At 35.2% G+C, this 25,920-nt stretch overlaps 1 protein-coding gene across 2 annotated transcripts in view; it reads right to left on the bottom strand.

The window, feature by feature from the left end:
* LOC141397630 (uncharacterized) overlaps positions 1–23,788 on the bottom strand; it is a 436,048-nt gene extending 412,260 nt beyond the window's left edge. Inside the window, exon 1 of one of the 2 annotated variants that reach the window (XM_073974184.1) lies at positions 22,903–23,788. The gene's annotated coding sequence lies outside the window, so the exon portion shown is untranslated. The remainder of the gene's footprint in view (positions 1–22,902) is intronic. The other variant, XM_073974185.1, reaches the window with a different exon arrangement.
* Positions 23,789–25,920: the final 2,132 nt, after the last annotated feature.

The raw sequence follows: 25,920 nt of genomic DNA, 5'->3' as shown, positions 1-25,920 counted from the left end.
TTTAGCGGGTTCATCATCGCTCATTCTTATGATATGGCCTAGCCAACGCAATCGCTGCATCTCGATACGTTTAACAATATTGATGTCGTTGTATAGCAGATACAGCTCGTGGTTCATGCGAAGTCGATATTCACCGTCAAAGCAGATTGGGCCGTAGATCTTTCGAAGAATTTTTCTCTCAAACACTCCATGCACTGCCATGTCTGCTTGCGCAAGTACCCAGGCTTCGGAGCTATACATCAGCACGGGTAGTATCAGTGTTTTGTAGAGCGTTATTTTTGTTTGAAGAGATGTGGCTTTGTTTTTAAACTGCTTACTTAAACCAAAGTAGCATCTGTTGACTAATACAAATCTTCTTTTTATTTCACAACTGATGTCGTTTGTTGTGTTTACGGAGGTGCCGAGGTAGACGAAGTCTTCTACTACCTCAATATTATAGGAACCAACTTCCACAGTCGGTCCGAGCTCAATGGAGGCATTGCGCGTCGACACCATCAACTTGGTCTTCTCACAGTTTACCGCCAGACCCACTTTAGCAGATTCTCCTTCGACCTTCATAAAGGTATCAGTTACTTCTTTTACTGATCGGCCCATGATGTCTATATCATCAGCATAAGCAAATAACATGTGACTATTGGTGTAGATTGTGACATTTCTTTTGACGTTTGCCTCCAGCAGGATGTTGAAGAGATCACACGAAAGGCTGTCTCTTTGTCTGAAACCTCTTTTGGTACCAAACTCTTCGTTGAGGTTCTTTCCTATTTTAACTGAGGACCTCGTGTCAGTTAAAGTCATTTTACAAAGCCGGATGAGCTTTGCGGGATGCCAAATTCAGACAGCCTCATACCATTGTCAGATGTTTCACTGTGGAGACTGAATGTCCCGACTGTTGGGCCAAAGATAATCTCCTTTCCAATTTTGGCATTAAAATCGCCTAGAATGATTTTAATGTCATGGGCAGGGCAACGGTCATATGATTCTTCTAAGCGCTCGTAAAATATATCTTTGGTCTGTTCGTCCTTTTCTTCAGTGGGAGCATGAGCGCAAATAAAGCTGATGTTGAAGAATTTAGGTTTTATTCGAATTGCAGCAAGTCTTTCATTCACTTGGGTGAAGCTTGATACCAGATGTTTTAGCCTCCGACTAACTACGAATCCGCAACCAAGCTCATGCTTTACGTCATGGCAGCTGTAATACAGTGCGTCACCTTAGGTGTTGTTGTGACGCCTTTCCCAATCCATCGTATTTCCTGTATGGCTGTAATATTGGCCTTGTACTTTTTAAGTACGTCTGCCAATGCGAAGACTGCACCTTCTCTATAAAGAGTGCGAACATTCCAGGTGCAGATTCGCAGATCATGGTCCTTAAAACGTTTGCGGGGTTCGTCAACTTTAGAGGGGTTTGTTTTTCTTTTCTTTCGTTTTTTCATAGTAGGCTGTTTTTTTCTAGGGGAGGGTTACTAACCCGACGCCCAAACCCAAGTTTGGGTTTGCTCACTACCTTTAACGGCTGTTAAAGGCAGCTCCCCAGGTGACGCCACGGGGAGGTCATTGCCCACTTGAGATGAAAGAGGGATCAAGATAAATCCTGGGCTTTGCCATGTTAAAACCGGTCAGGACCGTTCCTTGGTATCTTCCATCCCCTACGTCACCCCTACGTTATAAAATAATAGGCCCCCAAAATTCGTCAGCAAATATATAACCACATTTGATTTTTATTTATAAAGATATAGCGTTTTTAAAGAAATTAGGTATAGGGGAAGTAACCCGCCCCTTCCCAAATTCAACAAAATATGTAGCCTATTTTCACCAGTGGGCCGTCGCTGTACATTCCATGACAATTTCAGGAAAATCAGTTCAGTAGTTTTGTAGAATATATTAATATTGAAAAAAGTGTGTGTAAAAGTGGACGTGGTCAAATTTTCTTTCTAGATTATCGAGTACACGGACAGGCATACTTATTACAAATTATCGAATACACAGACACACTTATTAAATTAATTACCACCAAGTATGAAAGATACGTCTGTTCGTTGTTTATTCAATAATTTCTACAAATCCAGTAATTTCTTGTAAAGGATTTAGTTGACTACATTTCAACAAAATCCCAAATACAATAAGAAAACAACACATCTCAATAACCAGATAAACATGGAAGCATCTGTTTCTGAGTAATCTCAATGGTGGAAAAATATTATATAAATTCGGTCACCCCTATAAGCAATGCCTGTGTATTCGGTTCACATTACAGATTTTGTAAAACAAACCTCGTTAATGTCATGCTCCTAAGCATAACATACTAAATTGATCTTTCTAAAACCTTACCATCATTTTCTTTCATATGCCAATTTTTCATAAGGTTTTGTTATTTTAAATGGATGAAAGCAAGGCAAAAATATTACATATAATTGAAAAATATTGCAATTTAAAGAACTTCATGCTGACGAAGAAATTGTAGTTGAATGAAAAAATATATACAAGTATAAAGAATGAATAAAATTTATGCCAAACTGAGCTTCAAATTATGGTTTTAGAATTGGGCAGAGAACTTTGAGGTACTAACTACTACTAGTGCTTGGATGGCGCACACTAACGCAACTCACTCCTTTTCAGGAATTTGGGACATAATTCTCCAATGTATTGCAATCTCGTAAAGTATTTTTGTTCTAGCCTTAACGGGTTGGACCACCGCACATATCATCAGCAGCATCGTCGTCAACAGCTAGCGTGGGTTTTTATATTTCGTTTAGTTTTTCTTTTTCTGGAAAACGCAGAGGCCACAACAGCCAACAGAAAATACAAGGGAGGCGTTTAGATAAAACAACGAACAAGCTAAACTTGGTACAAGAAAAATAAAAAACTAAACAACAAGTAACTTGGATAGCAGATGCACAGTTTTTCATATTTCGTACAGAAGCATCACTCATGGAACACAAGATAAGAATATACACCCACACATACATATGTACATATTCTTAGTGTATAGCAAATAGTAAAGGAGGCCAGACTCGTGGCTAATGTTTGCAGTTCCTATGATAGCAGACCAACAGTACCTCAACAAACCCAAATGATGTGGATTTTTTAAACAACAAACCAATAAATATGTTTTTGATAAATTTTTGTGAGACTGTAGAGTTTCAAACAACGAATAAATGTGGATTTGTTTACAATATTTTTTAACGAACTTTAGACCTATAAGCAATATTTTTTTATAGGCCTACGGGACGATAAATGTGGATTTAACAACCAATAAAATAAGAGTTGGTTCTTTAGACTATATTTACTTCAAGGGCCTAAAGATCAAAAACCTGGGAACTACAGGCCAATAATCATGTGTATATCAACAATAACCGTAGATTTTTTAAGAGTATTTGCTTAGTGAACTTGTAGCAATATTTTCACATGGGCCTAAAGATCGAAGAATGTTTTTTATTTTTTAAAATTTTTACAAGGACATACATATCAATGATGGTAGATTTTTTACCAGCATTTTATTAAGGACCATAAACGTAAATCCTTAACAATTCAATTAATTTGGTTCATTTAATAATATTTTTCAGAAATGTACAAATGTAAAAACATATTTTTTAACAATTTCAAGTACCTAAACATGGATTTTTAATAATATTTGTCGTAAGGGCTTTGGTCTGCATATCCTTAAAAAATGATTAAGTTTTGAAGTTATTCGGCCTTTTAAACGAAATGATAAATAAAGTTGTTATTTGATCTTAAGGTCATAAGTTGTTTATATTTATTTTTTCATCATTCCAATAGTTCGCAATTATTAAATTTAATCTTCAGGGAAGATCAAGCATGATCAGGATCGGTAATTTTATAATATCTTGTACGCAAATTTAGAACAACAACTGTGGTAAATATTAACCACCACTACATCGTAGGCGCTTGTAATATATTCTATGAATTTGTTTTTAATTTAAGTTGACCAAAAATCATGAAAGTTAAAAATGTTGTGTAACATTACGTAAAGCTATTTTAAAGGGTTTTTAGTTAATTTTATATACAATATTGACATAAATTATATTAATTCAATAGAGAGAGTTCATAATATCAAACCACGTTCGGTGCAGTACCCATACAAAAGATCCGCCCGGTATTTTGAAGATTTTTACCAAATTCTCCAACAAAATTGACTCAATAACTAAAAAATCTTTCAAATGAATATTACACACAAATGTTTATGTTTTGGTGTATCTCAGAATTTTCAACCACAATAGCTCTTATCTAGCATTTTGAAATCTAATTTCCGCAGAGAATTGCTAATATAGGTCCACGTTTTCTCTGTAGAAAGATTTTCAGTATTTCGAAGTTATTATCCTAATTTTTAAAAATATCGTCTGTAATATGGAATTCGGAAATCCTTTAGGTTTGAATACAGGGATTGCATTCTCGAATATGTCGAATAGAGTTATACAGTGTATTAATCTGTTATGTTCTGGCCGAACATCACGCCTTTTCTTCTTCTTTAAAGTACATATCCAGATCACACATACTAAATTCAGCCCATTAAAAAAGTTTTGAATTATTTTTGCCTTATTAAGTTTTCAATTGAACACATCGAAGATCTAAAAAACCTTTTAATATTATTTGTATAACAATAACACTGTGCAACAAAATGGAGCTCAAAGTCTGGGGGGTGGAAAATTCCTATTGAAGATGAAAGCCCTTGGTGAGTATATACAGAACACCGAAGGACAGATTCGCCGTGAGTCGAACTTTCGCGATATGGCGTGATGAATATTTTGCTGGAGACCCTTAAAGCCATCTGGAATCAGCGTTATATCTTTGTTCGCTGTTGTTTAAGCTTATATTTAAGATGACATGTCTTCAGTCAAATCGAATGAGGATTTTTTTCGTAGAACATTTCGACCTTCTAACTCGCTTCCTTCAATGTCCTTTTCGTCCTTTATTTCAAGAACCGTAATAAAAGTGGCACAAGATGACATTTTTCAGCTTCGGAATATTCTACAAAAATGTCGCTCGGAAGATTATAGGTACGGTTCCCAAAGACATAAAATCGATAAAATCTTGTTTAAGCGGTCGTTTTTCACTTTTACCCGAATCTTGCTCAGACAGCCCTATATCTATTTATTTCAATACATTATTTTTTAACCTATTGATGACCTAGAATTCTCGGAGTCATTAAAACAGTTGGATCTCGTTTTGGAGCACGTTAATTTCAATATTTTTTGGAATAAAGATCCGGATATCCGAATTATGGAACCGGTTATTCTGATATTATAACCGAATTTTTATTCGGTTTTTATGAACCGATTAACCGTATATGTATATCATTAGAAAGCTATTAAAATTGTCAATCAGATATGATTACTAAGCATTAGACATTTTAAGCGGCTTTGTCGCTGGAACAAAAAAACCGTGTTTTTGAACCGTTTCTTAACGTTTGTGAGGATACATTTCTTTGAGTTAAAAAAAATTATGATCATGACCTGGGGGGTGGAAAATTCTTTTTGAGGTGAAAGCCCTTGGTGAGGACATACAGAACCCTGAAAGGCAAATCCGCCGTGAGTCGAATCTTTGAGTTATGGCGGGTTGAATTCTATCATGGTGACCCATTATTGCAAGTGTAAAAAGTAACGTAACTGAATTTTAAGTGGGTTTAGGGGTCTACTGGGACAGTATGTGCTTAGTCAAATCGATTTAAGACGATTTCTGTAGAACATATAGTGTCTTACTCTTGTCCTGCCTTGTTGTTGATAAAGGTATAAAAATTTTTATATATATATAAAATATACTTTAAAGAAAAGGGAAGATGCAATTTCGGGGTTAAAATATTAAAAAAAAAAAATCATCCGATTTGGCTAGGGCAAATCACGAAAATAATCTTACGCCGACATAGCACATATTGCCCCAGTAGAACCCTAAACCCACTTAAAATTCAGTTACGTAACTTTTTACACTTGCAATAATGGGTCACCATCCTAGAATTCAACCCGCCATAACTCAAAGGTTCGACTCACGGCGGATCTGCCTTTCAGGGTTCTGTATGTCCTCACCAAGGGCTTTCACCTCCAAAAAGAATTTTCCACCCCCCAGGTCATGATCATATTTTTTTTCACTCACAGAAATGTATCCTCACAAACGTTAAGAAACGGTTCAAAAATACGGTTTTTTGTTCCAGCGACAAAGCCGCTTAAAATGTCTAATGCATAGTAATCATATCTGATTGACAATTTTAATAGCTTCCTAATGATATACATATACGGTTAATCGGTTCATAAAAACCGGATAAAAATTCGGTTATAATATCAGAATAACCGGTTCCATAATTCGGATATCCGGATCTTTATTCCAAAAAATATTGAAACTAACGTGCTCCAAAACGAGATCCAACTGTTTTAATGACTCCGAGAATTCTAGGTCATCAATAGGTTAAAAAATAATGTATTGAAATAAATAGATATAGGGCTGTCTGAGCAAGATTCGGGTATAAGTAAAAAACGACCGCTTAAACAAGATTTTATCGATTTTATGTCTTTGGGAACCGTACCTAAAATCTTCAGAGCGACATTTTTGTAGAATATTCCGAAGATGAAAAATGTCATCTTGTGCCACTTTTATTACGGTTCTTGAAATAAAGGACGAAAAGGACATTGAAGGAAGCGAGTTAGAAGGTCGAAATGTTCTACGAAAAAAATCCTCATTCGATTTGAATGGAGACATGTCATCTTAAATATAAGCTTAAACAACAGCGAACAAAGATATAACGCTGATTCCAGATGGCTTAAAGGGTCTCCAGCAAAATATTCATCACGCAATATCGCGAAAGTTCGACTCACGGCGAATCTGTCCTTCGGGGTTCTGTATATACTCACCAAGGGCTTTCATCTTCAATAGGAATTTTCCACCCCCCAAAATTTCGGTTCCCAGTGTAATTAATTAATTAACTAATTAATTGGAATAAATACCTCGAAAAAGAAGAATAATTCGAATCCGCGAGTGCAGATTATATTTGTATCGAATATTTCCAATCAAAAATTGTCTTCGGCTCCTTTTTTCACAACCAGTTTTATATCCAGTTATTGAAAGAAAATAATATTATTTTATCTCATAAAAACACCAGAACTTAACTATTTTACCAGAAGTGAAAGAGTCCGTGCAAGCCAACTACAAAATTCAGAAAATTACATTAAGAAAAACAATCATTGTTATCTTGAGTTGGGCTATACAAACCACGACTCATAGTCTCCGAATCTAACTAGCAGTACGAAACCCATATTTGGGACTTGAGAAAATATGGTCGAAAAATATCTCTGAAAAAAGCTCGCAAAATTTTAGCTAAGTCCTGGCAAAATAGGTTAAGTCGAAAAAACTCCATCTGATACCCAATGGTTGTTGTTCCGGCTTATTTCTATCTTAATTGTACTAGTAGATGTTTATGGACTCGATGACACTAAAAACATTCCAAGGACCATGCCCAAATATTAATCACTTCTGTCGACACAGGTAAAAGAGCATTAGTATTTTTTGTATCAGAGTTGAGACTTTTATCGGGAAACATAACCAAAATCTTTTTCTTGAAAATGTTTAGAATTTCATTGCATTTCTTTGGACGAATAAACTTTCCGACAAAAATATCGTAGCATTTGGGGTGTACAACTTCACGATTGTTGCTTTATTGTGCTCATAAATTTAATTTCGATAAAAGTGCAAAAGTTTTGCACTTTTGTGAAGACGATACCTGAAAGAATGGACCGATATAGACCACTTTTGGAAGTCATTCCTTTTGATAGTTATCGTGGCAAGCCGTCATTTTAGTTGGTCACCGTAAAATTTAAAACTTTTGGACCAGGATATCAGGAACATGGACTTACCCACGAAAAATATAATATCGCTGTAAACAAGACCACAACGAGTACCATTGGTTAAAATGCCCAATGAATCCTCGAAAATCTTTTGAATTGCACTTATGTTGAACTTTTGTGAGGGAGGTATCTGAAGATGTTGTCCCATATAGACCCTCATGGTATTTGGTATGTGTACGTCTGCAAGTAATTTTAGGATGCTCAAAGTTTCGGTGAAATGGGATATTTGAAATTTTGTGTTGGAGGTACCTGAAAGAGTCTCGAAGGAATAGATTTGGAACTTCGAGAGTTATTGTGGGCACTATTTTAGCGAAACATTTTGAAGTTATGTGTGGGAAGTGCCGAAGGAGTGGCCCGATATGACTTAAAGGTTGCACAAAATATTGCGAGATCCAAAATTTGGACCAAATCGGTTGATCCGTTCGAGCTAAATCGACAACAAATTGTTTGTAGCGGATTTCTTCAAACCATATGAAAAGTCTAAAATCATTATTTCGATGAGAGGTACATTTTAAATACAATTTACAGCAGATTTTAACACCATATAAGGAATGTTATAGCGTTAATTTCGTTTACGACTCGGCTACAACTTTGTTAATGATAGGAAAAATTCAATTAACACTGTGCGACAACAAAAAAAAAATGACGAGGAAAATCGAGTAAATTATGAAAGTAGAGCTAAAAATATGAGACACGTGTATCGGCGTTTTAAAAGTTTACGTCGGAAAGTAACCAAAATAGGCGGGGCAAGTTCCGCACATTTTTAATTTTTTCGAAATATTCGAGTTAAGATATCTTTGAATCCTTGCATTTCAGGTATATAGTGTCTTTGGCAACTACACGGAGGAGTATGTGGGCAATATTTTTGTTAAAAATTTTAACCCTCATGCGGTTCATCAAAGGTGTCTTTTTTGTCCTTGTTTCAAAAATCTTTCAAAAACTCCTTAAAAATGTGATCGTATCAAATCCAAATATTCTACAAAATTGTTCGCCATAAAATAGGTCTCAGGTCAATTGCTAGGGTTAATTCCGTAAATGTAGGAGTAAGTCACATCATTGTAGTTTTTTTGGACCACACCAAATTGTGCATGTGAGAGCCCATATGACACCTATATTTTCACTGGACCATAGCCGTAGACCCCTAATGTATTTTCGCATGCAATATAAGTAACCAATGGCTTATCCTAACTACGGAATTTAAGTTGAAAGTATTAAAAATACGCAATTTTGGCAGGTCCGATCTGGGTTTTTTATATTTTTCAAATATATATTTACCACAAATGTTTTTAAAGCTGTCTAAATTGAACGCACAACATCTTCAGTATGAATTTGTAATGAAAAACCATCAATAAGATATTTATATTTTTCAATCACAACGACAATCTGTATGAAAATTGGAAAATATGGCCCTAAAACCTATATATCAAAAACAAGTGCTGCTAAGAATGTTATATGTTATGGTTACAGATTTCTTTTATTCAGATACTCATAATGAAATTTCATTTGGAACATTTCTTTCTTTAACAATATTCCCAAAAAGTAAAGGATTTTGCTAGATTTTGATCCAGTATGGAATTATGTAAAATTAACAACCCAAAATTAAAACGTATAATTTCATCCTAATATATATATAAATTTTTAATATAATTTTTTAAGGAAATAGTGCACATAGATTTATAGTTTATTTTGAAACTCACAGTGAAATTTTGTGTTGAATTTTTCATTCTTTGACACTTTTCACCTATAACCAAGTTTTATATTACTTCCATGTATAAACTAGAAAAAAGAAGGAAAAAATTTTCATCAAAAAAATTGGGAAATATTTTCATGTTTTTTCAGCAAAATTCAGCAAAATACTGATATTTTCATGCTATAAAATGTAAATAGACATTTGATTTCTTTGGTGACCCATAGTGAAATTTGATGAAGAATATTTTTGTTTCTGACATCATCTCTCTAAAATTATGTTTTGTGGGACAATTCTCAGATGAAGTCCGACTTTAACCATAAAACGTGTTTTTCATTTTTAAGGATTCCTGGCGATTAGACAAGAGTTACAGATTTGGTGTATTCTGAGACCTGATAGTAAAATTTTATGGCGAACAATTTTGTAGAATATTTGGATTTGATGCGATCACATTTTTAAGGAGTTTTTGAAAGATTTTTAAAAAAAGGACAAAAAAGACCCCTTTGATGAACCGCATGAGGGTTAAAATTTTTAACAAAAATATTGCCCACATACTCCTCCGTATAGTTGCTAAAGACACTATATACCTGAAATGCAAGGATTCAAAGATATATTAACTCGAATATTTCGAAAAAATTAAAAATGTGCGGAACTTGCCCCGCCTATTTTGGTTACTTTCCGACGTAAACTTTTAAAACGCCGATACACATGTCTCATATTTTTAGCTCTACTTTCATAATCTAATCGATTTTTCCCATCATTTTGAAAAAAATTTAATTTTGTTGCACAGTGTAATTAATTCAATTAAAAAATAATTAAAGAAATAACTTTCAGTATTTTATTTTTAAATGCACTTAAAATTAAAAAATAATTCGTCGCTTAGCCTCAATAAGTTATTCTGCCTTATGATGGAATCTCTCAAATAAAACGCTTGCCTTTTAATTTTGCCACCTCTTTTAATTTAAATGCAAGCGTTTTATTTGAGAGATTCCATCATGAGGAAGAATAAACTTATTGAGGCTAAGCGATAAATTATTTTCTAGATTTAAGTAAATTTAAAAGTAAAACACTGGAATTTAATTTTTTAATTATTTTTTATTATTAACATTTTAGTAAATAAAATTTTTGACCACTGAGAAGTCCATAACCAAATTACAGTCAACTTAGGCGAAAATGTAGATAAAAATTTAAATTGCCTGAAATCGAGTTACATGGGGGCTACACCAAAATCCGACCCATGTCCACAATTTTTGGTGGGGGAGTTTCTGCACAACTGGTAACTTCAAATACCTGAAATCGGGTGGTACCGCTATATGGGGGCTATAGGAAAAAATGGATTCATATTAGTTTTGGTTTCACATTCATGTATTGTCATCCAAATCTGAAAAGTGTGCAAATTTTCACTTCGATTGGTAAACTGCAACTGTGTTAAAAATTAGTTACTAGATTTGAACTAAACGGACACCAAAGCAAATTAAATAACACTGTAACAATATTTTTTCAAGATTTACAGGCTAACATTTTTACAAAGAAACAAGTAACAGAGGGCTATAGTCGGACGGGGCCGACAATGTGATACCCTACACCACTTCCCCTGGACACTATTTTTCCGCGGAATTTATTTATATGATTCCGGAATTTATTTATATGATTCCGCGGAATTTATTTATATGATGTTTCTTCGGTGATGTTGTAGAAATATATGTATGTATGATTGCGACACGTTTTATATTATTTTGGTTATTTCGTAAGGGACAGATGGACCATTTTGGTTACATATGCATACACATTTCTTGAAAAAAATTAAAAAAAAGTAATAAGAAAGATAATAAAATTGGGTCCGGTGGTTTTTTGTTTTTTTTTTTTTATTATTTTTCTCATTTATGAACATTGTAGTTTCAAAATCCGCAAAAACTTCCTAGGTGTAAGCACTTTCCATTTAAAGTTGGTTCAGGATCGCCAGAATTTAAATTACTGATTAAAAATTAAATTTGAGTATTTTTCCCACAAAAGTTATGGTCAATTTTACACTCTAATTACTATCCGATCATTATAAACAACTATTGGCCTTATCCTTGACCAAAACTAATACCTCGTGCAAATATTTGTCAGTGTTGAAATGTAACAGCGACCTCTAGCGTAATTAAGGTTACACTACCCACAATTTAAACTGAGGGATCCATGTATATACTAGGCTGTAACTCTGTTATCTGACCACGTACATCAACATAGCATAAATGGAAAGGTCAAGCGTTCCTCTTCTAAATATAACTTACATGGGTTTAACATAGTTTCCAGGAATAGAGATATAGTTATTTCACTAAAAACTTTACACATTTTCACACAAAAGTTCTGGTCCATTTAACCCGCTAAATATTTTGTGATAATCACATTAAATTGCAAGCTACTTCTCTGTCGTAAACCCAAACCTTACATAAAATTTCGGATCTTTCAGTCTACAATTGTGACCTACAGAGCCGCTATAAAATTGGATAAAAAAAATTGTAGTGGTCCATTTCAATCCCTAAATATTTCACTATCATCGCCATATACTCTAGGGGTCTATTCTGGTCTGAACCCGACCTCCATACAAAATTTCGTGAAAATTGGTCCATAATTGTGGTCTGTAGCGTGCATATAATTTTTAATGGACAGACAGACACATATCTCGAAATGGAGGTCTACGACGAATATTTCGCGGTGTTAAATTAATTTTTCGAAAAACAAACTTATAATACCCTTTCCACATGGTGGTGTAGGGTATAAACATCAAGTCAAAGTTCCGAAAAACTGAGATGCTTCAATTTTACGTTATAAAAAATTAACGTCTATGGCGTTTTTAACGACGTGGAAAATATGGTCAGTTACTAGTACCAAAAACACACACACACACACACTTCTACATACACATGTACACCACCCTTACATTGAAGCATTTGGATATTGCCATGAATTGCTGTGCTTGCCAACCAGGATTGTAATAAAAATGGAAACGGAAATTCAATAGAATAACTATGAGTTTTTGTATCATCTTCTGCTTCCGTCTTCACTTTTTTATGGCAACAAAAACGTAATTTTGCTTAGATGTTGTACGAGTATGTGTATGTAAATGTGTATGTTTATACCGGTTTTTTTTTCAATAAAAGCTTATATTACATTTCACTGAAAACTCCTTATTGAATTTGTCAAATAATATAAGACGATTTTTGGTTTCATCTGTCAAAAGTGGGTGTTTTATGTGAAAATGTTCATTTAACTGAATTTTTTATATAATATAGGTTTTCATTTCCTCATAAAATTAATATGGATTCAGACAAATAAAAAAACATGTTGGTTTGCATTTTATAAGTACAGTATAGTCTCGATAATACGGACACTCGCACTCTTTAGTCTTGTAAAACAAGAGTGTTCCATATCATTGATCTAAATACAGAATGCAGCCATTGATATGAGAGAAGTATCTCCTTGTCATCTAAAGGATTTTACCTAATATCACACAGCAGTCAAACTAATATGAAACAAGTGAATTGTAAAGAAAGAAACCACAATCAGCCGACATTGGTCAAATTCTTATTTTCGTTTTCAATTTGCATTTCTCACTCAGAACTGTTATCAGACATAATCTACACTCAATTATCCAACATTCAAGATTCGACATGAAATGTTATTCAACTTTGTCCTCAATTTCTTACATTTCTTTTGGGCAAAATGCAGTTTTTATTTGTAGGCCACACAAGATGCGAGACCGAGAGACAGACTTTCTTTACAACCCAAAACTAATACCAACATATGTCATCATTTATTTCCTCCAAACGAATCTTGACAAATGGTTAAGAACTCATAAATCATTCATAACTCCCACAACGAAACTAGGAAAAAACTGTGTATAACCCTTAGCATTTGGGAGAGAGTTATGAAAATCAAATAAAATGCAACCAACCGGAAATTCATAGCACAGACATAGACAGGAACACCTAAGGCAAAAGGAAAGAGGCCAAAGACCACTGACAACAATAACAAACACACAGACACGCAAACAAGAAGAAGTGTCGTCTGCAATATACAACAGAAGTAAAAATATCGTAGTAGGAAAAATTATAAGAGTTGGTGTAACAGCAATTACATTAATAAAAAACATTGTCCAATTACTGAAATCATAAATTGAAAGTTTCTACAAAATGAAAGCAAATGATGAAAATTGAGCGAGAAATTTTCTTCGAAAATATGTTAGTCAATAAGAAGTTTTTATTTGTCAATTGATTGCGAAACCATACAAATAAATATTCGAGTTGAGAATATTCGAAGGATTGTTGCAGATTTCGCCTTTTTAGCGGGTTCATCATCGCTCATTCTCATGATATGGCCTAGCCAACGCAATCGTTGCATCTCGATACGTTTAACTATATGCATGTCTTTGTATAGCTTATATAGCTCGTGCTTCATACGACGTCGATATTCACCGTCAACGCAAATCGGCCCGTAGATCTTTCGAAGAATTTTCCTCTCAAACACACCAAGCACTGCATTACCTGCTTGCGCAAGTACCCATGCTTTGGAGCCATTCATTAGCATGGGTAGTATCAGCGTTTTATATAGTGTTATTTTTGTTTGACGAGATGTGGCTTTGTTTTAAAATTGCTTACTTAAACCATAGTAGCATCTGTTGGCCAATACAATTCTTCTTCTTATTTCACAACTGATGTTGTTTGTTGTGTTTATGGCAGTGCCGAGGTAGATGAAGTCTTTAACTACCTCAAAATTTTAGGTACCAACTTCCACAGTTGGTTCGAGCTCTATGGACGCTTTGCGCGTCGACACCATCAATTTGGTCTTTTCGACGTTTACCGCCAGACCCACTTTTGCAGATTCTGCTTCGACCTTCCTAAAGGTATCAGTTACTTCCTTTACTGATCGTCCCATGATGTCTATGTCATCAGCATAAGCAAGCAACATGTGGCTATTGGTGTAAATTGTGCCATTCCTTTTGACATTTGCATCTCGTATTACCTTTTCCAACAAAATGTTGAATAGGTCACACGAAAGGCTGTCTCCTTGTCTGAAACCTCTTTTGGTACAAAATTCTTCGGAGAGGTTCTTTCCAATTTTAACTGAGGACCTAGTATCAGTTAAAGTCATCTTACAAAGCCGGATGAGCTTTGCGGGGATACCAAATTCAGACATTGCATGGAATACCTTTGATCGGAGGGGACTGTCGAATGCTGCTTTATAATCGACAAAAAGGTGATATGTGTCGATCTGTATCTCTTGGGTCTTCTCTAGGATTTGCCGCAGGGTAAATATCTGGTCAATGGTGGACTTGCCAGGTCTAAAGTCACATTGCTATGGTCCACTTATTTCGTTGACCATTGGCTTTAGTCGTTCGCACAATATCCCTGACACTATCTTATAGGCAATAGGGAGAAGACTTATGTCCCTACAGTTGGAGCATACAGTCTTATCTCCTTTCTTGTGGACGGGACATAGGATGCTCAGGTTCCAATCGTCGGGTACGCGTTCATCCTGCCAGATGGTGCTAACTAGCTAATGCATACACCTTATCAGCGCGTCGCCTCCGGTTTTAAACAGCTCGGCTGGTAAGCCATCTGCCCCTGCTGCATTATTATTCTTCAGCCGGTTGATTGCTGTTTTTACCTCATCTTTGCCGGGCGGTATACATTCTATACCATCTTCTGGGATTGGATCGGTGGTATCATCGTCTTCGCTACTATTGGATACCAGCAGATTGGAGAAATGATCCTTCCATATCTTGAGCACGCTATCTGTATCTGTTACCAAATTACCTTGCTGGTCTGTACAGGAAGATGTGCCTGTACCAAAGCCATCTGTTTGATGTTTCACTCTTTGGTAGAATTTTCGGACTTGATTCTGGCTCCTGTACATCTCGATTTTTTCGCACTACCGCTTTTCCACTTCTCTCTTTTTCTTGCGAAAAAGTCGTTTCTCTTCTCTCCTTTTCTCCCGATATCTCTCTCGTGCGCTACGCGTTGCTACTGATTGTAAAGTAGCTCTATAGCCGCATTTTTCTCTTCGGTAGCAGCACGACACTCCTGGTCATACCATGAATTCCTTTGTGGAGGTCTCTGGAATCCAAGTATGGATTTTGCAGCTGTTTGCATGGAGTGGGCAATATTTTGCCATTGTGTTGTTATGTTATCGGGACAAGGAGTGCTCGTGTTTAGCAATTTTGCTAGTTGAGTGGAATATGCTGTGGCTTCTGTTGTGTTTGCAGCCTATCGATGTCCAACTTCCACGTTGTGTCTGTTCGTGCTTTATTTGCAACGTTTAGACGGGTACGTATCTTTGCTGCAACAAGGTAGTGGTCCGAATCAATGTTTGCGCCTCGGAACGATCGTACATCCAACACGCTGGATGAATGTCTTCCATCTATCACAACATGATCAATTTGATTACTTGTTCTTTAATCTGGAGACAGCCAGGTGCCCTTATGATTATCGAGGTGATTAAATCTGGTACTGCTAACTACCATGTTTTTTGCAGCTGCAAAGTCTATCAGCCTCATACCATTGTCAGATGTTTCACTGTGGAGACTGAATTTCCCGAACAATACACAAATAAAGCTGATGTTGAATAATTTAGCTTTTATTCGAATTGCAGCAAGTCTTTCATTCACTGGGATGAAGCTGGATACCAGATGTTTTAGTCTCCGACTAACTACGAATCCACAACCAAACTCATGCTTTACGTCATGGCAGCTATAATACAGTGCGTCACCTTTAGGTGTTGTTGTGACGCCTTTCCCAATCCATCGTATTTCCTGTATGGCAGTAATATCGGCCTTGTACTTTTCAAGTACGTCTGGCAATGCGAAGACTGCACCTTCTCTATAAAGAGTGCGAACATTCCAGGTGCAGATTCGCAGATCATGGTCCTTAAAACGTTTGCGGGGTTCGTCAACTTTAGAGGGGTTTGTTTTTCTTTTCTTTCGTTTTTTCATAGTAGGATGTTTTTTCTAGGGGAGGGTTACTAACCCGACGCCCAAACCCAAGTTTTTAACGTTCTTATGGGTGAACGCGCGGCACATGTTAGCTCACTACCTTTAGCGGGTGTTAAAGGCAGTTCCCCAGGTGACACCACGGGGAGGTCCACTTGAGATGAAAGAGGGACCAAGATAAATCCTGCGCTTTGCCATGTTAAAACCGGTCAGGACAGTTCCTTGGTATCTTCCATCCCCTACGTCACCCCACTAATACAACATCAGTCATTAATAAATATCAATAGAGGTAGACTCTGGTTATTAAAACAATCAAAGTATAAAACAAGTCCGACTCCGGAGTCGATTTTTGTAACGGTACCGAAGTCGGCTAATCCGTTCAAGATTTATCGTGCGCTTCACACACACAGACGAACGGAAATTGTCTGAAACTAATTTCGTCCAAATATATTTGGGGACTAAAACCATTATTTCGATGAAACACATTTTAGATCGTATCAAAGTGTATATAATAGAGTTATGACTTCCCAGCAAAATGTTCGATGCGAAAGATGCCATTCAATCATGGGAGAATGTGATCTGGCATGTCATCTTTTTAGCATCTTCATCGATGAATTTTATATGAGCGTGGACCCCAAAAGATGCTATTCATTTTTTGATCCAAAGCGTGTCATTTCCACCAATGCTTTGGCATGTCATTTCCACCAACCCTATGCAATGACATTATCATTACGACGAGAGTTTTAGCAACGTCGGTTGTGATTTCGAGACACCGACAACATCAAGCCTATTGTAAATAATTAATCTTATATATTTAGAGAAATGTGTATAAATAAAAACACAAAATTCATCTCTATTGGATCGATGGAATGGATTCAAGTGCTGATGAAAAGGTCGGATCTTTCACGACTTCCTTTGCATTGGTTCAAATGCTAATGCAAAGATCGGATCTTTCACGACTTCGTTTGAACCAATGCAAAAGATGCCATGAAATCACGTCATCACATGGAACACACTCCTTCAAATTTTGCTGGGTAAAATCGCAAAAATAAAAACTTGGGTTCTATTAGCGGCTATTGCGATATCTTCGTTGCTTGACGACCTACGGCAACCTGCGCTGCAGGTTTTGCTTTTGATATACCTCTTATAGAAGTGGAGATATTTGCTTTGAAATAAAATGTTGACTTTTTCTCCAAATAAGTTTTTTGCCCATTACGACACCTGGATATTATCCGACCATCACCAAACTCAATAGGCTTCTTCCCCTCGGGGACCTTCACCAACACACAAAATTTGGTGACGATCGGACGAAAATTGCGACCTGTAGCGTGACTACAAGGTTTAGATGGACAGACGGACGGAAGGACGAACGGACACGCATAGCCAGATTGACTCAGCTCGTCGAGACATTCATTTTGGTATATCCAGCTTTTTGTAGAAAATTAACTTATGTTGAAACGGTATTGTAACTCGCGATCAGTTTTACTATATCATAACTTTTGACCGCATTTCGGTAAAATAAACTGTTTTAGCCCGATTCACCGAGGGGTTTCTTAAAATAATAATTTGAGTGGAAGCTGTGGTCGTACTAATGTAAAAAAATCGGAAAAAATCGTTGAAATAAACGAGTTTCATTATGTTATTTTCCAATTAGTGATTTTACAACACAATGAAGAGCTTAATGCTCAAAGTAGAAGTTAAAGAGTACACTTCAGAGTTGAAGTTTCAAATGTATGATTTTTTAATATATCCACTGTATCTACCTCAAACGGATGCTGACATTTTGAAACCTGAAAAATGGGGTTTTTTGAATTTTAATTTTTTTAAAAGCTTATTATTTGATTGTAGTACTCGCGATTTCGCATTTTTTAATGTATAACATGAAGGTGTAGCCCTCACAGGATCACAGTAATCTGCGCCCAAACACGAAATTTTTGTGCGTAAATTTTTCTCAAAAACCTATATTTTTGGTTTAAAATTTACAAACGTCATTCGATTATCGTGGAAACCAGCGTAAATTTAGTTTTTTACGTTCTGAATCTAACAAGCCACGACGCGTACAAATCCACCCACTAGATCGGCGGATATGATACCCCTCAAATTTCGAAAATTTGCAAAAAATTATTTTGAAAATATCGCATATTAAAACGCGTTTTGGATGTGTCAGTTCTACTTAAATAAATTGATCGATACGCGTGTTTAAACTGCGCGAAAACAGATATTTAAAAACTCTCGTAAATCCAGAGATATAATAGATATTTTCTAAAAATTGAGTTCGATGCTACATCCACGGTTCTTGATGGATCACATTGAAACGGCATAGAACGATGTATTTTTTAATGGTGATTATAGAAATCGGATGCGCATAAAATGTAAATGAACTTCGCGGAAATTATGACCATTTTACTGTATTTTGCACCCTAATATGCAGCAGATACTACATCGTGGCCGCCAAATAGAATTTGACAAACTGTACATCAAATAAAAGGGATTGATTCGCTGTGTTGTAAAATCGGATGTTGTATTATTCAATACAACGTTATTTTAACGTTATGCCACAATTGGAATTCCTTGTGATTTAATATAAGGTTCTAATAATATTATCCAATAGGAAAATTATAAGCGACAAATTTGTTACAACGGAATATCATCAATATTACGTGAAATTTTGACGAAAATGCCGAAGAACTCAAACATTTTTCTCTAACCTTTCCTATAAAACCATAAAAAAATAAAATTAGAATAATATGATTTTAATTTTTTCGTAATATTTTCTTCGTATTTTTGCAAATAACACGAATACTATAGCTCCAACCTTCACAAATTAGGTTTCATTTTATTCCTCAAAATGTCTGGATGCTGTTATAATTTTTTTTATATATTTTTCGTAAGTATGAGCGCTATTGTTTCAAAAATATGTTTGTAAATACGTGAAATTATTTAACAAATTTGATTTTTCGCGAATCGATTGAGACTTTGCGATTATTTTTTGCATCATCGCAAACGTTACGAATTCAGTTAACGATAATAGGATATAACAGCGAACTATATTAAGCCGCGATTTTTTTAGAATTTTTTCTAATTATCATAATTAAAACGGTCATATCTTTGGCGCGCAACGATCAATGTTAGTAACGAAAACAGATTTGGAATGCGGATTTTTTTCTTAATCTATGTACCAAAAATCATTGATGTAATATCAAAATTTTTTTTGTTGATTTTTTTGAAATGGAAAGGACAATTTTAGACATTGTTCCTGATATATATATATATATATGTATGGTCTACGACCATTATTTCGATGCGTTACAAACTTTTTGGCCAAAACCAACTTATAATACCCTCCTGGTGTAGGGTATAAAAACCTTTTGCCATTAGCACAAAAAAGTTTACTTTCCTATTTATACCCTATACCACAATGTGGTAAAGGGTATTATAAGTTTGTTTTGGTAAACATTCATGTAACACCGCGAAATATTCGTCGGAGACCCCCAATGTGGTATACCAATCTTCATATCTCGACGAGATAAAGCGATTTTGAGATGTGTGTCTGTCCGTCCGTCCGTCCGTCCGTCTGTCCATTATAAATTGTAAACACGCTCCAGGCTGCAATTATGGACCGATCGCCACGAAATTTTGTATGGAGGTCGGGTTCAGATCAGAATAGATCCCTATTCTTATTGGTGATGATCGACAAATATTAAGCGGGTGAAATAGACCAAAAACAAAATTTTTATTCGATTTTGTATCGATCGCCTCGAAATTTTAAATAATGTAAGATTATATGACAAAGAAGAAGCTTGCAATTTGTGATGGTGATCGGATGATGTTTAGAGGGTTAAATGGACCACAACTTTTGTGTGAAAATTGTGAAAATTTTTAATATACCGGTAATACCTTTATTCCTGGACAACACATTCCGTCCACATAAATAATATTTGGAAGGACAGCTCTTGACCTTTCAATTAATGCCAATTATGTTGATTTACGTGGTCAGATAACAGAGTTACAGCCTAATATATCGAGAGTTTTGCTTGTAATGTAATCAAAAGCATACTTGAGGTCGCAATTATAGATCAATAGTCACGAAATTTTGAACGAGGAAGGGTTTAGGTCGAAGAAGATGCCTACAAGTTTTGATGATGATCTGATATTATTTAGCGGGTGCAATGGACCATTACTTTTGTATGCTAAATAAAAACATTTTATTTTTGGTCCATATTTGAATCCCTGGAGGCCATATACCGTCAAAGTCGCCTATATATGAAAAATTAACTACCGATCTTTCCTCTGATGAAAGTTGCAATAATATGTGTGCTTGGTAACGGGCCTACTACCTAAGATATAATGAGTTTTGTGAAGAGAACCATATCTTCCTCCCATGCTACAAATTTTCTCTATCATGACAGACAAATTACCAGTTCTTACAAATTGCGTGGAACCCTATCATATTACTTGTCCAATTGTTCAAAATTTAAAGATGTAGCAGAAATTGCTAAACAACGCCAATTTTCAAATTTAAGAATAATTCTTAAAATGTACTGTATATAATTGTTCCACAAACATTCCAGTAGGGACAATGGAGCCTTCTCTCATATCAATGAGAGCACCCCGATTAATATCAGCTCAGTGATATGTAGACAGCGGAATTTTATGCAACACCTATTTTTTGAAAAATTTGCATATTTTTGGCTTCTAATTAAATTCCAATCGAAATATATCACATATGCAAAAATATGCGAAATGTATAAATTATGCATATGCAAATATTATTTTTGCATATGGAAAATTTCTGTATTTCACATATTTTCGTATGCTACATATATTTCAATAACATCTTCTAAAATGTTTTGTGTACATTTTTCTGTTTGAAATTCACTTCAGACAAGTCAATAAAATAGAGAAATCTGTAACCAGAGCCACAATCTTCAAAATGTCGAAAATGGGGAGCTTTCGTTGTATGGGAGCTATATGAACGCCTAGAACTATGCCGACAAATTTCAGATGGAAAGTTTAATACCTACAATGAAGACTTAATACCATAACCTTCAAAGTACAGAAAATCGGTAGGTTCTGGTTATAGGAGCTATGTATATGAAGATGTGGACATATAACGACAAATTTCAGGTGGAAAGTTTTTTTACCTCCAACGAAGACTGAATACAAAATGTCAGCCACTTCAGTTTGATATTGAGGCCACATCCTTCAAAATACCGGGTATCGGGAGGTACGGTTCTATGGGAGCTATATGAAGACCTGGACCTATACCGATAAATTCCAGGTCGAAAATTGTGATGAACGAATACTTAATACAAACTTTCAGCCAATTCGATGGGATATTTAGGGCACAAAGTCTTGCATATGGTTTAGCAAATATGTCAAAATAGGCAAAAATTAGGTCCAGACTAAATGTCCGTTCTTAAATTACTTATTGGTGCCACCATGGTACAATTGTTTGCACACCCGCCTTGCAGGCTGAAGGTCGGGCGTTCGATTCCCGGCCAGCAAACATCAAATTTCCAACGATGGAAAAATACCCCTCAGTAAATTTGGCGACATTTTCTGAGTATTTCAACCATGTACAACTTCTCTACAGGTGGTGTTTTAAGACATGCCTTTCGGACTCGGCGATAAACAGTAGGCCCCATACTATTGCTGTAATATGAATCGTGGTGCACGCCCTGTCCCTTCTGTGATCTTTGTGGAACAATTATTATATTGTTATTTAAACTTAATGTGATAAGGCTGCAGACTCCAAAAACATATTTCTTAAAATTAGCTTATTTGTCCAAAAGAAACTTTGATTTGCTGAAAGCTAACTCGCAGGGTAGTGGTGTAGGGTATCGTATGGTCGGCCCTGTCCGACTATAGCCTTTGCTTACTTGTTTAATATCGATTTGTTCCACTTCGTGCCCTAAAAACGCGATAAAGCGAAAATTTAATTTTTTACTACAATCTTCCACAGAGATTGGGTTATCAATTGATGTTATTCACTATACGATTCTTATATTAACGTCCCAAATTTTTTCACATATTTATTCCATCTCTTTTAATTCCACTACATCCGTCCAGACCATACTTCTCCGGGAAACGTCTATGTTGTCTAAATTTTAATTCATAACACGCAAACAACAACTTCAAACTTTCCATTAAATTTTTTATCAATCAGTTTTAATTTTTTCTATTCTGCTGAAAAATGCGAAAACTAACAAAGAAACAAACAACACAGACAACTAGCCATCCATCCAGTAAAGTTTATGACCATAACTTAAAAAAATACCAGCCATATTAGAGCAGCAGCAGTAAAAGCAGGCGAAAGAGATGGTTATGGCAATGATGATGTTGACGATAACAATGATGAACACTGATGATTGTTTTCCTTTTTGGCCAAATGCTTACACTATTTTTTTTCTTTCTGCTTTCAAACAATTTTTCCAACGCTTAACACAATCTATCGTAGTAATATTGGGTGTGCGTGTTTTGTAGAGCTTTAGTTGTTTTTTTTTCTTCGTTTGGTTTGACTTGATTTTAACACAACACTTTGATTCCGTTTATATTTGGTTGGTTAATTGCTTAGGATGTTGTTCAATTACATGTGCATTTGTTGTTGTTTTAAGACTATTTTGATGTTGTTGTTAATTTTCTTTCGTTTAAGAAAAATCAAGAAATATAGAAATGCATGCGATCACGTATAAGTTTCGTTGTTAAAATTCAGTAAAAAATATGATCGTTTTTAACAAGAGGCTTTAGTCAATCATTCGTAGCTGGAGGCATCAAAAATACTTTTATTGGCTGATTAAACGATGAGAAGGAATTATCCCAAGAGATACATATATGATACAGTGACAAATTAAAAATATTTCTTTTCACATTATAAAAATTGTTTTATTGGTTATTTATTTCTGAATATTCTGTATATCTTCTTATGCTTAAAAATCACTATTAAACTCGCAACGTGTTATTTTATGTTAATTTAATTTATTTTTTATTTCATTAAATTTTTTCTTTAATTTTTTATTTTATTTTATTATTTTAGTTTAGTTAAATATATTTTCAAATTATTTCTTCCATAATCTCCACCAAATAATTTTATTTATTTACTGTTTTTTTTTATTTAAATTTTCCATCTTTTTCTTGACATCACTAAGATGTTTTATATTGCAACACTTAATTTTTTTGTACTAACGTAAATCTATTTCACTTCACTCCCGTAAAACGTTCAAAAAGCACAAAACTTATTTAACCGCTTCAAACTTATTTACACATCAAGCGCCAAATTGCAACTAAATTGTAAAAATTAACGGTTTTACAGACTCTAAATTCTTTGGTGTTGGAGCCAACATTGCAACGTTTGATACAACACAACGGACATATTCAGCAAACGAACATTGACTAACGTTGTTGCAGGAGATGCCTCAACAAAACATAACTACGATTGCATGCCATAACATTTTCTCATACTGCTGCCTTTAATGTTGTTAAAGCAATTTTCGTTGTAACATTTTCCATTTTCCACATCGAAGTTCACATAAAACCCATGCACCAGACTCTGTTGTTTTATGCTACGCCTAGTCGTCTGTTACCAACAGAGCCTCTATTTGTTTTAGCTGTTGGTAAAATCGAACGAAAACTCGAAATGTAACAGTAGACAAATTATCGTATAGACGAGGAAAAACTCATGTTATGCGCAGCAGTTTCACTCACACCAAAAAACTCAAAATGTTTCGAAACAGCTTTTGAAGATATTACAAGATTTTGCTGAGAATGTTTATTCCGACATAGACTATTCAGATATAATCTTTTACCAGCATCATTAGTTAATAAATTTATAATTATTGGCATTTTAAAGTGAGTTAACCGTACTCAGTGAGATAATTCCTTGGTCTATAAGATAATTTGTCTATGGGTAAAACCAATGAAGTTTGCATAAAACTCATGCATCCGCCTCGCTTGCTTTATGCAATGCCAAATGTTCGCAAATAACAGAGCTGTGTTTGCTAACATTTACTGTCGATTGCTAACATTTGATACAAATTATGTGGTGAATTTTCTTTTTATTAAAGCCGTTATTTTGAGAAGAATCTTATTGTAATTGAATATTATAACGAATATTTCAATATAACACTATTCAACACTGAAAGTTGGGATCTGGATCTGATAGGACAAAGGCAGATCCAGTTCGAATTTTATGGCCTCATCTAAACCTGGCTAAAACTATTTTTTTTTGCATTAATCGGGCTTTTATCTCGTCAACGAATAGGAATTTAGCCTTGTATCCCTAAGCTAGTAGCACAAATCTGTTGGATAGACCACATAAGAAATGACATCAAAATCTATCAAATATTGAAAATTTCAGCTAAACTACTGGGAGTTGAACCAAGTAAACTTTCGAAAAAATCTTCCAAATAATGTTCTCATCAGTTCTTCAGAATAACCTTGAAGCTCTAAGATGCTTATTTCATCTCAGTACACAGTGTGTCCACTAAAGGTTTTTTTGTGTCAAAAATCTATATTTTCTAAACAAACTAAGATTCCAAAATATAAATTTTCAGGTTCAGAATGCTTAGACCCTGGTCCACATCCCAACCGGGCTCAACTGAATTTTTATACCCTTGACCATAGTATGGAGGGTATATTAAGTTTGTTTTTCCGTTTGTAACGCATTGAAATACTCATTTGCGACCCTATAAAGTATATACATATATTCTTGATCAGGGTAAAATTCTGAGTCGATCTGTGCATGTCCGTCCGCCCGTCTGCGGTAATCACTCTAGCATCGACAAAAATGGAGATAGGACGCTGAAATTGGGAAAATGCGTCTTTTGTTTGCAGGCAGGTCAAGTTCGATGATGGGCTATATCGGTCCACGTTTTGGTATAGCCCCCATATAACGGTACCCCCGATTTACAGTATTTTGACGTTTTTAGCTACATTTTCTGACCGATTTAGCTATAATTTGACATTTAGGGTTCTTAAGTGTCAATAAACTTATATAACAAAACTTGTGGACATAGGTCCACGTGTGGGTATAGCCCCCATATAACGGTACACCCCGATTTACAGTATTTTGACGTTTTTAGCTACATTTAGACCGATTTAGCTATACTTTGACATTTAGGGTTCTTAAGTGTCAATAAACTTATACAACAGAACTTGTGGACATAGGTCCACGTTTTGGTGTAGCCCCCATATAACGGCCCCCCCCCCCCCCCCCGATTTACGGTATTTTGACGTCTTTAGCTACATTTTCAGACCGATGTAGATATAATTTGACATTTAGGGTTCTTAAGTGTCAATAAACTTATATAACAAAACTTGTGGACATAGGTTCACGTTTTGGTATAGGCCCCATATAACGGTACCCCCCGACTTACGGTATTTCAGACCGATTTAGCTATAAATTGACATTTAGGGTTC

Source organism: Musca autumnalis, unplaced genomic scaffold (assembly GCF_047663935.1).
Source record: "Musca autumnalis isolate F117 unplaced genomic scaffold, ASM4766393v1 scaffold_3, whole genome shotgun sequence".
Classification (NCBI taxonomy): Eukaryota; Metazoa; Arthropoda; class Insecta; order Diptera; family Muscidae; genus Musca; species Musca autumnalis.
Note: the sequence above shows the minus strand (reverse complement) of the source record. Positions and strands in the feature narration are given on the sequence as shown.